This window comes from Pelophylax lessonae, assembly GCF_965119305.1.
Source record: "Pelophylax lessonae genome assembly, chromosome: 9".
NCBI classification, from domain to species: Eukaryota; Metazoa; Chordata; class Amphibia; order Anura; family Ranidae; genus Pelophylax; species Pelophylax lessonae.
This window is the reverse complement of record NC_138776.1, coordinates 155,811,019-155,829,968: the sequence shown is the minus strand read 5'-3', so window position 1 is coordinate 155,829,968 and position 18,950 is coordinate 155,811,019.

Genomic DNA, 18,950 nt, shown 5'->3' with positions numbered 1-18,950 from the left:
AAATGTTAGAGAAAGGAGGAAAACTGCTCTAATTATTACCAATTCCAAAAAGCAGCAACTACACTGTGAGATAGACACAATAAGCATATGCAATAAAATTCAGAGCTGTGCTAGCATACATTAAATGCTTCCATGAACCATGCATTAAATAAAGAAAGAATATTCAAAAATAAAGTCTATCCAGGTAAATTACACCAGTGCAAAAATAGTGAAATGAATAAAGAATGTTTTTGGATAAATCCAAATGTGATAAATCAGGCTCTGTCCTGTGATAACAACACCTGAAGTGTAATAGTGAAAATAAATAACGAAAGTTAAATCCAAATATGATAAATTAGGCTCTGTCCCGTGATAACACCCGAAGTGTAATAGTGAAAATAAATAACGAAATTTTTGGATAAATCCAAATGTGATAAATCAGGCTCCATCCTGTGATAATACCACCCGAAGCGTAATAGTGAAAATAAATAACGAAAGTTTTTGGATAAATCCGAATGTGATAAGTTAGGCTCTGTCCCATGATAATAACACCCGAAGTGTAATAGTGAAAAAAATAACGAAAGTTTTTCGATAAATCCAAATGTGATCAATCAGGCTCTGTCCCGTGATAATAACACCTGAAGTGTAATAGTGAAAATAAATAACAAAAGTTTTTCGATAAATCCAAATGTGATAAATCACTCTCTGTAGATAATAACACCCAAAGTGTAATAGTGAAAATAAATAACTAAATTTTTGGATAAATCCAAATGTGATAAATCAGGCTCCGTCCTGTGATAATACCACCCGAAGCGTAATAGTGAAAATAAATAACAAAAGTTTTTGGATAAATCCGAATGTGATAAATCGGGCTCCTTCTGGTGATAATAACCCCCGAAGTGTAATAGTGAAAATAAATAACGAAAGTTTTTGGATAAATCCAAATGTGATAAATCAGGCTCTGTCCCATGATAATAACACCTGAAGTGTAATAGTGAAAATAAATCACAAAAGTTTTTGGATATATCCAAATGTTATAAATCAGGCTCCGTCCCGTGATAACACCCAAAATGTAATAGTGAAAATAAATCACGAAAGTTTTTGGATAAATCCAAATGTGATAAATCAGGCTCTGTAGATATAACACCCAAAGTGTAATAGTGAAAATAAATCACAAAGGTTTTTGGATAAATCCAAATGTTATAAATCAGGCTCCGTCCCGTGATAATAACACCCGAAGTGTATATACTTTGTGTGTTTATTATCACGGGACAGAGCCTGATTTATCACATTTGGATTTATCCAAAAATGTTCTTAATTCATTTTCACTATTTTTGCACTGGTGTAATTTATCTGGATGGACTTTATTTTTTAATATTGTTTCTTCATTTATTGCATGGTTCATGGATGCATTCAATGTATGGTAGCGCAGCTCTGATTTTTATTGTATTCATACAAATGTGTTAATATTTGACTTTGTTCACCTAAACAAGGGCAGAACATGTTTATTCAGGTTTCACTGGCTAATAAAGTCAGAAAAATATTGAACAAGAATGCCAAACCCCACTTGAAGCAGATCAGGACGTCAACTGTAGGTCAATGCATCTGTCATTAATTTCTGAATGAACTCGGAAGTGAAGTTTATCGACACAAGGCCAAAGCCTACCGACACAGACTTTGAGATGTGCTTCCTTTCTGCAACTTCGTCCATACTGGTGTCTCTGCTGTACTCATCAGCATTCCCCACTGAAGTCAGCGGACTTCCACTCTGCAGTGTTAGTTACATCCAGTATGACAAGTATGGTAGTGGTGCCCTCAATTTTCAGTCCAATAGTGACATTCCAATTGTACCTGCAAAAAACATTGTGGGCATTCTACCAGCATTTTTTTCATGAAATAAAATAGAAAATAATCAAAGTTCGGAAACATTTTATTTCTATTCAATGTAGTATTAGCATAGTGTATATAACATGTCTTTAAGAGCACTTTTTTTTTTGATCAGAAAAACAGCTTAATTGAGAAAACGTATATGTACAAACATCTGGTATATACAAAAAAAAAAACCATTAAAGAAAATAAATTTTAAAAAATGCAGGAGGAATGGGAAAGACAAATAAAACGTGCAAATCATAATATCAAAATGTCAAATCATATACCGGTATACATTGACACTCACAACCTATCTGGAGACATAGGCATTATCATAAAAATCAGGTCAATTAGTTGGATAAAAAGACAATACAGCTACAATATAATATTTGGTCATCAGTGGTATATATGGGTACCTTCTAATCAGTATCATGTCATATATCAGGAATCATGTTACATACATATTATACTTGCTATACATATATTGAGTATCATGTCTTAACATGGGACAGCCACCTGTCCCAAATATTGGTGTTTATGTTTGGGAAACCCTGCAGGACAAAGGCATAATGAGCTAGTAGGCATTGCATACTAGCTCATTATGAAATACTTACCTTAAAACAAAGCCCTGACACGGACGCCCGGACAACGCTGTGGGAGCTGTCATGCTCCCTCTGCATCTCTTCCAGGTTCGGCGACTCCGGCACTGTGAGTGGCCGGAGCCGCGATGACGTCACTCCCGCGCATGCGCGCAAGTCACTTTCCGGCAAGTAGCCGGCAAGGAACTCTGAAGGTCCGCCGGACCTTCAGAGCGCATGCGCCGCTAGTGTCAGCGGCTGCATGCAGGGCAAATATCTCCTAAACCATGCAGGTTTAGGAGATATTAATTGTACCTACAGGTAAGCCTTATTATATGCTTACCTGTATGTAAAAGTAAAAACATTGAGTATACTACCGCATTATCTTTTTGTATAGAAGCGTGGTATTGACCTCTCTTTTCCAAGTTTGAATCGAAGACGGCAATGCTTGCATCCAATTTTTTACTATCATCTTTCTAGCCATATACAGTGTTTTGCGCAAGAAAATAATAAGAGATTTATCAATATCTGGATCCGGGAGCAAACCTAGCAGGAATAATTTCAGGCCCTAGGGCAGTCATGGCAAACCTTGGCACCCCAGATGTTTTGGAACTACATTTCCTATAATGCTCAACCACACTGAAGAGTGCGTGAGCATTATGGGAAATGTAGTTCCAAAACATCTGGGGTGCCAAGGTTCGCCATCACTGCCCTAGGGTAACTGGTGAATGTGGTCTAATGTGGTAATTCCTAGCTCCTATTCTATCTCCAATCAGCACTTTTCCACTGCACGTACCGGCTCGGCTCCACTCGTCACTGCTTGACCCAGCTTGGCTCAGTTTGCTTTTCCAATGCATAGTACGAGTCGGCATGTTTCAGCACTGTATAGGCTCTACTCGGCTCGGTTTGCTTTTCCACTAAAGTAGTAAGTGGGTGGGATTACAACGATTCTCTGACCAATCAGTGGCTAGTAGTGACAAACAATCAAGGCTGCATGCAAAGGATTGTGGGATATGGTATAGGTACGGCCCGCTTGGAACCCCAACCGAAGTGGTACTGTTTAAGCGAGCCGTACCATGTAGTGGAAAAGTGCCGCTGTACCAAACCGTACCAAACTGTTCTAACACGTACCATGCAGTGGAAAAGCGCCAAACCGAGCTGTACCATGCAGTGGAAAAGCGCCTTTTATGTGCATATTACTAAATCGTATCTAGAGCTCCCAGGTCCAGCACCTCCTGCAATCAATAAATATATAAAACACAAGCGCTACTGTATTAAAGTGTATTGTATTTGTACTGTCTACCATCAAGTTGTAAAGTGCTGCGTAAACTGTCGGCGCTATATAAATTCTATATAATAATATTATTGTGGGGTCTCCGCTAAAAAGACCGCAATGGTAAATGCACGGTACACCCATTTACTATTTGTCTTTAAGTAAACTGGATTCAAATGTATAAGATATGAAAGGGCTCCAGCTGTGGGAGCCTTTAATGGAATTAAAGAACCTTTGGGATATAAAACTGACCAATAACCACTAATAAACTACCTTTCCATTTATCTAATTGGTTCTCATTTGCGTAAAACACAATTTTTCCTTGTGCTGCACACAAAAGAGCTGCCTGGGTTGGAAATTTCTAAAGATGTTATGGGCCTTACTGAAAATATCAAAATCAACATATGTGCCATTTAATTTGAGAATTTTCTGTTAATGCATTAAAAATGTGTTTAGAACTGTGTTAAAGGTGGAAAAGTATACCATTGCACACATCAGACATAGTAGTTACCATGGCTGTGCATTTGAAGATAGGACTTAAAGTCATTCTAAAACCTGAAGGTTTTTCACCTTAATGCATTCTCTGCATTAAAGTGAATGTAAACCCCATTCATGAAATTTGACCTGGGCACATATATCTGTAGTGTATACTTATCTCTCTCCAAAGCACTAAGTCCTCTGATTTTCTGCTGCTCTGTTCTTCCGTTATTAGCATGATAACTTCTGACAAGTTCTCCGACACTGGAGATAAAAGCAGCTGAAAATTCGTGTCGGGGTAGGTGCTATAAATAGATTTGCAGAAAGCTTGTCTATTCACAGCACAGCTCTGCAAGTATCTTCGTTCTTCTGCCTATGTGGACGAGGATCGTGTGCTTTTCCTCCAATCAGCTGTCACACAGTGTATGCCAGGACTCCACTCCCACAGCTGAAACAGGAAGAACACATTTCTAACACGATGTCCACTTTTCAAAGAATATGGCAAGCTGAAGAGAGCAGACATACATGTAAAACATATGTAAGGAGATTTGTTTCATCCCTGTGTATCATCTAAGGCTGTTCACTTCACTGGGTATATGTGAGGGTTTACATCCACTTTACCCACTTGCCGATCAGCCGCCGTAGTTATACTGCGGCAGGTCGGCTCTGTTACGGGAAACGACGTACATATATATCACTTTGTGTAGCAGTTATTGTGGGCAAGCATGCGCCGATTGTCTGGAGGGGGAGTCAATCAGCGGGTCCAGCGGCCGGGATGTCCACCGGGCACCCGCGATCACTCCCCATTGAGACAGAATGGTGGTCTGCGGATGTAAACATGGTAGGCTGCTGTATGATCAGTGATGAATACAGGGATCCTGTGTTCCTCCTATTTAGGAACACAGGTCTCTGTGTTAATCCAGTGAGCCCATCTCCCACACAGTTAGAAAGCATCCACACATTTAACCCTTTGATCGCCCCTGGGGTTAACCCCTTCCCTGCCAGTGTCAGTACAGTTACAGTGTATATTTTTAGCACTGATTACTGTAGTAATGTCACTGGTCCCCCTAAAAGTGTCAGTTAGGTGTCCGATCTGTCTGCCGCAATGTCGCAGTCCCGCTAAAAATCGCTGATTGCCGCCATTACTAGTAAAAAAAATAAATAGAAATTACATAAATCTTTATCCTAGTTTGTAGACGTGATAACTTTGTGCAAACCAATCAATATACACTTATTGTGATTTTTGTTACCAAAAATATGTAGCAGAATATAAATTAGCCTGAAATGATGAAAAAATTAGATTTCTACATTTTTGTTTATTGGGAATGTTATATAGCAGAAAGTCCAAAATATTGTTTTTTTTTTTTTTTTCAAAATTGTCACTCTTTTTTTAGTTTTTAGCACAAAAAATTTTTGCAGAGGTGATCAAAAAGAAAGCGCTATTTGTGGGAAAAAAAGGACATCAGTTTTATTTGGGTACAGTGTCGCACGACCGCGCAATTGTCAGTTAAAGTAACGCAGTGCTGAATCGCAAAAAATGACCTGGTCATTAAGTGGTAAAACCTTCCGGTCCTTAAGTGGTTAAAGAGGATAGAGAGGGTAGACAAGCTTTACCAGAACAGTAGCTAAAAACAGAAAAAGAGCAACAATTTTGAAAAAAAAAAAAAAAAAACTATTTTTTACTTTCTGCTATATAACATTCCCAATAAAAAAAAAACGTAAAAATCTATTTTTTTCATCATTTTTAGACCAATTTGTATTCCATAAGTGTATGTTGATTGGTTTGCGCAAAAGTTATCGCGTCTACAAAGTAGGGGAAATATTTATGTAATTTTTATTAAATTTTTTCTTTTTTTTTACTAGTAATGGCGGCGATCAGCAATTTTTAGCGGGACTGCGACATTGCGGTGGACAGATCAGACCCCTAACTGACATTTTTGACACTTTTGGGGGGACCAGTGACATTACCACAGTAATCAGTGCTAAAAATATGCACTGTTACTGTAATAATGACATTGGCAGCAAAGGGTTTAACCTAGGGGTGATCAAAGGGTTAAGTGTGAGCCTAGGGGAGTGTTTACTAACCGTATGGGGGATGGGCTAGTTAAACGACCACAGAGACCTGTGATCCTATATGGAAGGATCACAAATACTCTGTAATCATTTCAGAGAGAAGAACTCTCCCAGCGGGGAGCGGCCCGCCGGTCCCGGGACACCCCCGCTGCCTAGTGAGGGCGGGACCGCGCCGCCGGCGGTGTGCACTTACTCCCCAGCACCACGTGTGCAACGACGGCGTAGGGCTATGTCATTTCACGCAGCCGAGTCAGTCTGCTGCAGTAAAACCTTCATGAAAATGGAGAAATATGGTTTTTGACTTTTGTTTAACTTAAGCACATTGCTAATAGCACTAACTACGTGTTTATAGTTTAACTATTGATATTTGCACTGTTTAGCACTGAAAAGGGCCATTTGAGGTACTTTTTTGCAGTGTCAGTAAAAAAATGTGGCTCTGTCAGTAAATTTCATGATTTTTGCCAGTAAACAATTGGTGCCGTTTGTAAATTTTGGCGTCCTGTCAGTATATTTCACTTCAGGGGGTTGGCAACAATGATGCTGTTTCCGTGCGTGCAAAAATGCAGGTGTTTTACTGATGTATGAGGGTGCCATTGAGTATTATTGGCACCCCCACACACCTGCTAAAGGGCAGTGAGTTTTGCCTGCAGGTTGGGAAAATGCACAACTTTACCAAACCGCAAAAGTATGAACCTAGGCGTAAGCAGATGTGGAAGAGAAATGAACTGTGCACCCTGTGCATAGCACACCCCCAAACTCTGCATCCTTGATAATTGCACCCTGTGCATAGCACACCCCTAAACTCATTGTTTAACAAGGTCTTTACCTTTAGATTAGAAAGAGGGACAATTAGGGAGGAAAGAACACCCTTGAACGTAGTGCACCCTTGAACTCAGCACCCTATGTGTAGCGCACCACTAAACTCTGCATTTTGTATGTAACAAACTCCTAAACGCTGCACTGCTGAAAAGAAAGAGCACCCTTGAATGTAGTGCATTCCTGAGCTCTGCACTCTGTACGTAATGCACTACTGAACTCAGCACTCTGTACGTAATGCACTACTGAACTCAGCACTCTGTACGTAGTGCACTACTGAACTCAGCACTCTGTACGTAGTGCACTACTGAACTCAGCACTCTGTACGTAATGCACTCCTGAGCTCTGCACTCTGTACGTAATGCACTCCTGAGCTCTGCACTCTGTATGTAATGCACTACTGAACTCAGCACTCTGTACGTAGTGCACTACTGAACTCAGCACTCTGTACGTAGTGCACTACTGAACTCAGCACTCTGTACGTAATGCACTCCTGAGCTCTGCACTCTGTACATAATGCACTAATGAACTCTGCACTCTGTATGTAATGCACTACTGAACTCAGCACTCTGTACGTAATGCACTCCTGAGCTCTGCACTCTGTACGTAATGCACTAATGAACTCTGCACTCTGTATGTAATGCACTACTGAACTTAGCACTCTGTACATTGTGCACTCTTGAACTCTGCACTCTGTACGTAGTGCACTCTTGAACTCTGCACTCTGTACGTAGCGCACTCCTATACTCTGAATGTAACGCACTCCTATTCTCTGAACTCTCTATGTAGCGCACTCTTGAACTCTGCACTCTGTATGTAGTGCACTCCTGAACGCTGCACTCTGTATGTAGTGCACTCCTATACTCTGCGCTCTGTATGTAACGCACTCCTGGTATTTAGTGATCCTGCCACTGTGAGTGCAATTTGGCCACAACCTGTATTTAATGTGGTTCGATGGGGGCGGGGGTATGGTTGAGTTCCTGCACCTGTTCTCTGAGAAAAAATGCTCTTTCTCTAAATATAATTAAAAGCTATTTATATATTGAATAGGGTTGATTTACTTTCCATTTTAAAGATGTAATATAATCTATTTTACTAAATGAATAAAATCATAGTGTGGTATTTCCATCCTCTAATGCAATAATGGGTTCAAATGGGTTCACTTTAATTTGTCCGTTCCTCTCTTGTGTTGCTAGCTAACACTTGCCAAGTTTGAATGAGTAAAATAAGATGGGGTAGGTCGTGGAAGATTTGATTACAAAAAGTTCATAGAGTTATGGTATTAAGAGAAAGGAAGGACATTTGTTTATAAAGGACAGCGAACATTAAATGTAGAACTGTAATTGCTTTTGGTGTTTTTTTTTTTTAGAAGAATCAGGAATGCCATTGGTCAGCTTCTGCTTGTATTTCTGTTCTAAACTGGCAGATATGCAGATTACAATTTAACTGATATTTAAGACTATTATTTATGACAGTATCCATTCATAAAAAAGCCACATGTCATGAGCTGTCCAGTTTTTTTAGATTCCCTGCCTAGCATTTGGCTTTTATATCTGGATGATGTCAGTAAAGCAATGAGATTCTGTCTGGAGACTGCCCCATTAGCTAATGGTATTTACAGTCAAAGTGTTCCTAGGTACATAAATCTTAACCATTTCACTTCTTGGAAAGAAACAGATGGCAAAGTAAGGTCACACAATTTTTATATTCGATGTATGCTATCGCTATGCCATGTTCTTAGCCTAAGAGCTTGTGTGAGCACCGCCGTTTTACTTTGCCATGATCTTCCTAGGCATTCATTATCAATATGAATTTGTAATTTCATTTTCACCGACATCACTTGATCATTGGGGAATTGCCTTAGCGCAATGTCAGATGGGCAATTTGATAATGCCACAATCCGCTTAAATAATGAGTGCTGAGTGTCTCCAACTTGAATTTAGCTGAGCACTAAAAGTAATAAGGAGCTGTTAAAAAAAAATGCTGCACACGGATTTTTTAGAAGTGATTCAGTCCCCACCATGCTAGTTCCATAGATGGGGGCGATGCTCATTGATTTTACAATTGTTTAGTATCAGAGTTGTATAAAGTACTCGAAACCCATACTTGAGTAGAAGTGGAAGTGCTCCATCAAAAAGTGACTTGAGTAGAAGTACTAAAGTATTCAACATTTTTTGTACTTAAGTATTGCAAGTAGTTTTTTTTTTAAATTTTGCTACTCAAGTACTGAAAGTAAAAGTACCAGTAGTTTTGAAAAGAAAATTGCTACTCAAGTACTGAAAGTAAAAGTACAAGTACTGTGTTATGTAGTTATTAAAGAAAGAAGTCAAAAGTTTGAACATCATATTGTTTTTTATTATTTCAAATGCAGCTTTTATTTATGCATACAGTAGCATTTATTTTCGTATGCGCTGATAATACACGTTTTGAGCTTCATGAAACCTGCCATCTACTGTTCTGGCAGTGGTAATTTTTATAATTGTAACGAGTAACTATGCAGCACAAAAAAAAATATTGGAGTAGAAGTATTGAAATCATTGAAAAAAATGTAGTGAAGTAAAAGTGGAAGTAGGAGAAAAAAATTCTACTCTAGGAAAGTACAGATACCGCCTTTCGGTACTTAAGTACAGTAGTGAAGTAGTTCTACTTAGTTACTATACATCTCTGTTTAGTATTGAGCATGTAAAGCTCCTCCAATGAGACAAGTGGGGCACCTCCTAGGCCTCATTCACACAGGTGTATGCACTCCCATGCAAGGGCGGTGTTTGGCCCACATGGGGATACACAAGGGGTTCTGTGCATGCCCATGCAGGCAGTCCCATTGATGTCAACTGGGAGGCAGTGACTGCACTTAACTGTGAATGAGACCTAATGCCTCCTACACAGGATCAAGATAATCGGACGACTTATGGTTCGCATTTTGTTGCATGATACGAGTATCGAATGTAACAATGCGTACTAAAGGTATGATTTCTTTTTTCGTACGATTCTGGAGAAGCTTCCTGGTTGTGTAGCTACGTATCGGATAGTGCAAAACAAAAACAATGGCAGCCAGGCTTTTTCCGGAATATTTTCGTGTTTCTGATCATGTGCGGTCTTTGTCTATCGATTTTTAGCGAACGCATACTGTACTGATAAAACGATTGTCGTTCGCTAGGCTATCGTATGACAAAAGTTTCCGTGTTTGTCCCTTCAGATTTTGTTGGACGAAATGTCGTGATCGGCTGTCAAAAGCTGTGTACTAACGATCAGAATATCGTGTGATCACTTTGAAAGCGATTTTTTTCATACGATTATCTGATCGTGTGTACGAGGCATAAGAGGTATGTCTATAAGAGGATCACCTATCTCACATCATTTTATTTTAGGCTGTTTTCCTCTGTTATCACCTGGTGATCTGCTCAGTAACATGTCTCCTGTATTAGAGTGCCCATACTCTGGATAAATGAAAGAACAAAGGGGGCACCCTTGGACAGCAGCATTGTTAATCTGGGGGGAGGGGAGTGTTAGATGCACTAGCAGATTGAGAGACACTAACAAATTAAATCCAAACTCAAACTCACATTTTAGAATCAGTCACAGCAACAGGTTTTTCCTTTTTGGGATAAAGGTTGTACATAAATAAATAAAAACTGATCATTTAGTGCCAGATCACATTTCTGCGATGCGGGAACGCTGTGAATATACAGCGTGTTCCCGCATCGCATCTGCACCCCTGGCAGTTCACATTGCCATATGCGATACGCTTTGGGTGTCAATTAAAAGTTAGCGACACCCCCAGATCAGATCGCATATCGCAGTGCAATCTGAAAGTTCGCACAGAATCGGATCGCACTAGTGTGAACCACCATGTGATCCGATTCTGCTGCGGGCCAAAAAAAGGGCCCTGTGCGGGTTAGGTGCGATTGCGGTGCAAATTCAGCCATACAAACTGTATGGCTGAATTTGCACCGCACAGACATCGCATGTGATTTTAGGAGCAGTGCGCTCAGAATTACATGCGATCTCTGTGATCGCACAAATGTGAACCGGCACTAAAAGAACCCCTGCCGGTGGTAAATAGTTTGTCTCATCTCTCTAACTGCTACACTTGCAAGACAGCTTGTTCTTTAAAACAAAAAAAACAGACTTACTGGCTGGATCACTAAGTGAAAATAAGGTAAAGAAAGCCTAAAACAGAAAACAAATGCAGCCATAGTTACATAGTTAGTGAGGTTGAAAAAAGACATCAGTCCATCCAGTTCAACCTATGATGTGTGGTGTGTGTGTTTGCTTTTAACTGTACATTGTATACCCCTGTATGTTGTGGTCTCTAAGGTGTCCATCTAATAGTTTTTTGAAACTATCAATGCTCCCTGCTGATACGACTGCTTGTGGAAGAGAATTCCACATCCTTACCGCTCTTACAGTGAAGAACCCCTTACGCACTTTAAGGTTAAACCGCCTTTCCTTTAGTTTTAGTGAGTGACCACGTGTCTTATTGTATCTCCTTTCTCTGAATAGTTTGTTCCTTATGCTCGGGTCACCAGTACAGTATTTGTACATTGATATCATATCCCCCCTCAATCGTCTCTTCTCCAGAGAGAATAAGTTCAGTGCTTGTAGTCTTTCCTCATAGCTGATGTCCTCCATTCCCCTAATTATTTTTGTTGCCCTTCTCTGGACTTTCTCCAGTTCCAGCACATCCTTCCTGAGGACTGGTGCCCAGAACTGGACAGCATACTCCAGATGTGGCCGGACCAGAGTTTTGTAGAGTGGACTAATCTCTTTATTTCTGGAGTGAATCCCTTTTTTATACATCCCAGTATTCTGTTGGCTTTGCTTGCGGCGGCCTGGCATTGCATGCCACTGCCAAGCCTGTTGTCTACCAGTACCCCCAAGTCTTTTTCCATCCTAGACTCCCCCAGAGGTTCCCCCCCTAGTGAGTAGCTTGCTTTCTGGTTTCTGGCCCCCAAGTGCATTACTTTACATTTTTCAACATTAAATCTCATCTGCCATGTAGTTGCCCACCCCATTATTTTGTTCAGGTCCGCTTGCAAGGTTTCCATCTCATGCAAGAATGGTAAGCTTGCAATATAATAAATGTTGGGTTTATTATTGCTTGAAGGCTTACCTCCCACAAACAGAGCTTTCTTTTGGTGGTATTTGATCACCTCTGTGATTTTTATTTTTTGCGCTATAAACCAAGAAAGAGCGAATTCTGACAAAAAAAAAAAAAAAAAAATTTTTTACTTTCTGCTATATAACATTCAAAATAAAAAAAAAAATGTAAAAATGTTTCCAATTTGTATTCTGCTACATATTATTGGTAAAAAAAAATCCCAATAAGTGTATATTGATTGGTTTGCACAAAAGTTACTGCGCCTACAAACTAGGGGAAAGATTTATGTCCCATTTCATTTTTTTTTTTTGTTACTAGTAACGGGGGCGATCAGCGATTTTTAGCGGGACTGCGGCGGACAGATTGGACACCTAATTGTACATATTTTTTACACTTTTGGGGGGGACCAGTGACATTACTACAGTGATCAGTGCTAAAAAATATGCACTGTTACTGTACTAATGACACTGGCAGGGAAGGGGTTAACACCAGGGGCGATCAAAGGGATAAATGTGTCCCTAAGAGGTGCTTTCTTACTGTGAGGGGGATGGGCTTGCTGCATGAACACAGAGAGCTGTGTTCCTAGATAGGAGGCACACAGGATCCCTGTGTTCATTACTGACATAACAGTGGTCTGCCATGTTTACAACGGCAGACCGCCGTTCTGTCTCCAGGGAGAGTGATCGCGGGTGCCCTTGCGGTAATTGAGGCTGCCAAACCTGCTGATCAGCTTCCTCTGTGGCAAATGGGTGCGTGCACACACCTCCGGTGGCGCGTGCGCGTCCCCGCTAGCGGTCCCGCGAAACGACTTACAGGTACGTCGTTTTTCGGGACAGAGCCGACCTGCCGCCATAAAACTACGGCGGCTGGGTGGCAAGTGGTTAAAGCACAACTCCGTTTATTTTGTTTTGTGTAGAGCAAGCACAACACAACAAGTTACTCTCTTTTCTCTTTATTTCTTTTCTATTGTTCTTCTCTATGCTTCTTGTTTCTAGCCCCTGGTAACTGACAAAAAGTAAATTATAAAAAAAAAAAGAAGAAATATTAATAATGGGAGAGCAGCCCCAGCATCTCTAGATTTCATCAATCACAGAAGATTTCCAATAAGAAAAAATATTTCTAATGATCTTTGTATATACTAATAAACCTAATGTACTAATAACTGTCATAACAAGAATCATGATCATAAAGACTTGCCAAGCAGGAATAGATTGCAGATTATGAAATAGAATTTTATATATAGGAGATGTATTACGGCAATGCTAGACAGGGCAGAAAATCATCATTGTAATGGAAGGTTTTGTGACTCGAAAGCGTAGGATAATACTTTACTTTAAATTGTTTATCAGGGTGTGTAATGTAGGATGATTCATTGATTCTTATAAGAAAGATGTCATCATAAAGTCCAATATACAGGGGAAGTGAGCAAACAGCAAGAATATGCATGTTACATTCGAATTTAAAGTAGTATAAGGCTCAGTTCACATGTAGGCGTTTTGGGGCGTTTTTGGGGAGTTTTTCTGCTCAAGGATCAGCTCTCAAAACACCCAACAAGACAAATCCTATTCATTTCAATGGCCCCTGTTCACATCTGAGCGTTTTGACGCTGTGAGCAAAACGCCCAACGCTCAAAAAAGTACATGAGCTTCTTTTTGGGCAGATTACAGGCGTTTTCCATTGGTCTCTATTCAATCTAAAAACGCCTGCACAAAAAACGCCTGTAAAAACGCCTGTAAATCGCGGTAAAAATCGCACGAATACGCTACGCTCAGGTGTGAATATAGCCTAAACCCTCATGCACACTGGATGTTTTTACAGTTGCTGTTTTTGGCTTCAGGCTTTTTTTTCCAGTAAACTCCCCAGCATGTTATCTTATGTGTCCATTCACACATAGGCTGTTTATCAGCAGTTTTTTGGGTGGGTCGTTCCCTGGCTGGAAAAAAAACCCAGAACTAGTGGGTATTTTTACTACTCTGATAAAAGTCTAAAAACGCAGCTATTCTGCGTTTATCAGCATTTTTGAGCCATAAGCTTTTGTGGGAGTATAGGTTTGCTAATAAAAACTCTACAGCTAAAAAACACTTAAAACACAACTGCAAGATTTATTCTACAGTTTCAGCTTTCTACAACTAACGCTACTGGCAGTTTTATAACGTCCAGGGTGCATGAGGACTTAAACCCAAAAGCGTTAGTATATTGCAGCTTAGATTTGATGGTTGTATTAGTTTCCTTTTGTAGGCTTTCTTATTCTATATCCATCTAGTGATCCAGCCAGCAAGTCTGTTTTTCACAGAACAAGCTCTCCAGCAGAATTTATCAGTTTACATGGATGAGATTAATCATATAACACTGGCAGGGGAGAATTGAATGATCAGCTGATTTATTTATGCAAAACCTTTATCCCAAAACGAAAAAAAATGTTTGCTGTAACTGATTTTAAATTGTGAGTTGGTGATTGGCTTACATACTGTACATTTAACACCCCCCCCCCCCATCCAGACTGACAGTGCTGCTGTCTGCTGTGCCTCCAATGCTCATTTATTTAGTGTCTCACTAATACTGGTGGTGATTTACTGGTCAGATCACCAGGTGAAAACAGAGGGGGAAAGGCAATGAAAAGAAAACGAATGTAGCCACCAGGGGCGTAACTACAGGGGTTGCAGGGGTTGCAATCGCAACCGGGCCCTATGCTCCAGGGGGCCCATTCAGCTCCCCTGTACACCTGGATAGGAGGGGCGGCAGGGGCAGCATGTAGAGAAATCACTGTCCTCCTTTTTCCTCCTGTAGCTGCAAGAGGAAAATGGAGGAGATTGGTTACTCTGTATGCTGCCCCCACCACTCCTCCTATCCACTTCACTTGTGTTCTGCTGTCTTTGGGCCCCTGTGTGCTCCCCTGGTCCCCCGCCCCTACTGTGCTCTCTCCCCTCTCCTGCCGGCTGCTGAAGGGGATGGTTCACAATAGATAACCAGGAAGGGGTCGGTAAATATGTCATTTATCAGCTCCTTCCTTTTCTGAATGGACAGAGTCATAGTCAGTGACATTGTAAAAAAATAAAATAAAATGATAAAACATAATACAATTAAAATACCCAAAAAAAAAAACGACTGACACCAGTGGGTGAACTTCCAGGATCGCAAAGGTCAAATCTGCGACCGGGGCCCTGGCATTCCACCACCATTGGGAGGCCCCAAGATGGCAGGAAGGGAGCCCAGTGCAGAACTTGTGAAAGGGCCCCGAAATGAGAGTAAAGGGCCCCAGGATCAGTGGGAAGAGCCCCAGGCTTAAAGGGAAGGGCCCCGGCCAGGGGTCCGGGGGGCCCTTCATGGTTTCTTGCACCAGGGCCCTGAAGGTTCTAGTTACGCCTCTGGTAGCCACCACATCTAATGATTGGTAAGCTGCAGTATATTACCTTTTTGGTATTGGGTTTAACACCGCTTTAAGCATCATTCACACAGGCATATGTATATTTTTGTCACAGAATCCAGTTCTTGCAGGCAGAGCTAGCAGAAGATCCTGCATAAAATATGTGCCTAAAGTACTCACGTTTAGATACATAAAACATTTAAGGTCCGTACACATGATCAAAATATCATAGGAAAAATAAATCTTCGAAGCAATTGTACGATAATCTGAACATTGGTAGACTGCTTTCGATTTTTTGTAGTGGACCCCTGAACTCTCTGTGCAGTGTCCTCATGACTGCACTCTGTGCCTAACACCCTCCTGAACCCTGCATTCTGTGTGTATCACCCTGCTGTGTATAACATTGTCCTGAACTCTGCACTCTGTGTATTACGTCTGTCTGAACCCTGCACTCACACACTCCTGAACCCTGCAGTCTGTGTATTATGCACTCCTGAACCCTGCAGTCTGTGTATTACGCACTCCTGAACCCTGCAGTCTTTGTATTATGCTCTCCTAAACCCTGCAGTCTGTGTATTACGCACTACTGAACCCTGCAGTCTGTGTATTACGCACTCCTGAACCCTGCAGTCTTTGTATTATGCTCTCCTAAACCCTGCAGTCTGTGTATTATGCACTCCTGAACCCTGCAGTCTGTGTATTACGCACTCCTGAACCCTGCAGTCTTTGTATTATGCTCTCCTAAACCCTGCAGTCTGTGTATTACGCACTACTGAACCCTGCAGTCTGTGTATTACGCACTCCTGAACCTTGCAAACTGTGTATTACGTACTTCTGAACCCTGTACTCTGTATATTACACACTCCTTAACCCTGCCGTCTGTGTATTACACTCTTCTTAACCCTGCACTCCTGGTTTTGCTTAAAAATGCCCCTTTAAGACCTCCCATTGTGCAATTTGGCCACACCCACCCTAAGAGGTACTCCTCCATAGGAAAGAGGGGGTAGGGGTAGTTCCTGCACTTATTCTCTGAGGAAAAAAAGCCCTGCATGTACCAGTCTGACACAGGTACATGAGTTGGGCGATGGAAAGAATGTCTAAAGCAGGTCATTGATGGATTGTTGTTGTTTTTCGAGCAGCCAAAAAAAAAAGGGACATACAAATTCCCCCCTTCCACACATCCGAGGTGGATAGAGGAATCCCCCCCTCTGTGCTTTTGAATTCTGACAGTGAGACTCCTCTGCTGTCACTATACACGAATGCATTGATTGATTACTGGAAAATTTTCCAACATTCCCGTTTAAGAGAAGCAGATCTTCAGATCAACTTCTCTTGAGTGAAAACCAAAATTCAGCCAATCCTTGCTGAACTGGACGATTTTCAATCCATCTATGGCCAGCTTAAGACACTTTTTCAGTTCACACTACTGCGTGTGTGGTTGCACTTCGTCAACACATGGAAAATGCATTTCTTGTACATAGGGCAGCTCATTGAAATGAATACACATGAGAAACGTGGAAAGAAGTCCCTGACTCTTTTCCAAAAACGCGCCGCACCAAAATGAACAATTAGCCTTGGTTCGCACCACTCTGAAAATAAATAGGTTGCCCTTCCCCCGAAAATTGTGACTAAAGACGTCCCCAACCCTTTATGACACCCTTGAATTCTAAAATGTGCGTGCTATACTGTATGGTACTGCAACACCATGTGGTTCAGTGTAGCGTGATTTCAAAAAAGTTGGTGACTAGATTGGGGTTCAGGACTAGATTGATTTAAAAAGGCCTGGATTATTTTCTAGATGTACATAATATAACAGGGTACTAATATTTATAGGTAAAGTTGATCCAGGGAATATCCGATTGCCTCTCGGGGGATCAGGAAGGAATTTTTCCCCTGCTGTAGCAAATTGTATCATGCTTTGGTAGGGTTTTTCGCCTTCCTCTGGATCAACTGCGGGTATAGGATTGTGTATATGGGATTGTATGGTTGGGTTTTCTTTACTGTTTTTTGTTTTTTATTCTGGGGTTGAGCACCCCACCCTCCCACACCTGTACTTCGTTATCAGTGTCCACCAGTAAACAGATATAGGAGGAGTCCCTTAGGGCTCTTTCACACACAGAGTCCGCCAGTCCGCTGAGCAGGTGGATTACAGCTCTGTCTCCGCGCTGTGTGCTGAGACACAGCTGTCAGGTCCCGCTCTTCTCTATAGGGGAATCGGATGGGAATAAACCGTCTGTCCGTTCTCATCCGATCCGATAGACGGATGGAAAATAGAGTTTCCATCCATCCGGTTTTGACGGATCGAATGGGGATCGGATGTCAGCAGACATGTCTCCGCTGACATCCGATGCCCCATAAAGATGCAGGGGCATCCGTTCAGATCCGTCAAAAAAACTGACAGGCGGATCTGAACGGACTCCATGTGTGAAAGGGGCCTTATAGTGCAGTTGCACATCTCTCCCATGTAAGGAGTAAGTATCTCCAATGGCTTAGAGAGGTTGGATTTATCCTTCATTTTGTGGCTACTGTAGGACCCACTGACAATGGGGTACTTTGACATAGTGGTGGGCTTGAGCACCACTCTGGGCAGATCACCACCCCATCTTAGAATAGGAGGTGATGCGAGCCAGAGGTACGCCGCGACTCAGGCCACAAACCGGTCATGTGTGTCCTCGCGAGGTTTTCACTCGCCTGCCAGCCCCCGTCCTGTGGGGCTATGTCATATATATATATATATATATATAAATTAAAAAAAACACAGAAGTTGGATATATGGGCATTTTAACTAGGAGCCCGACATGAAGCTATATGAAGGGTGGAAGGGAGAAATAAATATTTTATATTAAAGTAGTAAAAAAAGATGAGACTTTTTTTTTGTTCATGGATATGATCATTTTAAATATAATGCACAATACTGGTAAAAGTTTACTTTAAATGGAATTGTAATGCCTTATATAATTTCCAGTCTATCAGCCTCCACCTTCTTTGGGTTCAGATGCTGATCTTCCCTGCACAACAAACATGTTATACTTACCTGCTCTGTGTAATGGTTTTGCACAGAGCAGCCCCGATTCTCCTCTTTTTAGTATAGTTTAGTATAGAGTGCCCTTATAGCAAGGTAAAAAAAAAACTCCTTTGTTTAGAACCATTCACTTCCTGCCCAGGACTAAATGTCCCATGAGGCATTGCTCCTCACACATTCACAAGTTCTCAGGCACTTACTGACATGTATGGATGGTGTGCTAAACTGTATGTGTGCTTCACTGTATTTCCTGATATTTAAACAGATAATGCATTCTGTATGCAGGCCAACTAATCGGCTGACCAACTTATTGATTATGAAAATACTTGTAGATTAATCGATTAGTTGTTTCGGCCTTAAAAAAGAGCGCTGTAGTGTAGTGTAGGGAGTACTGTGGT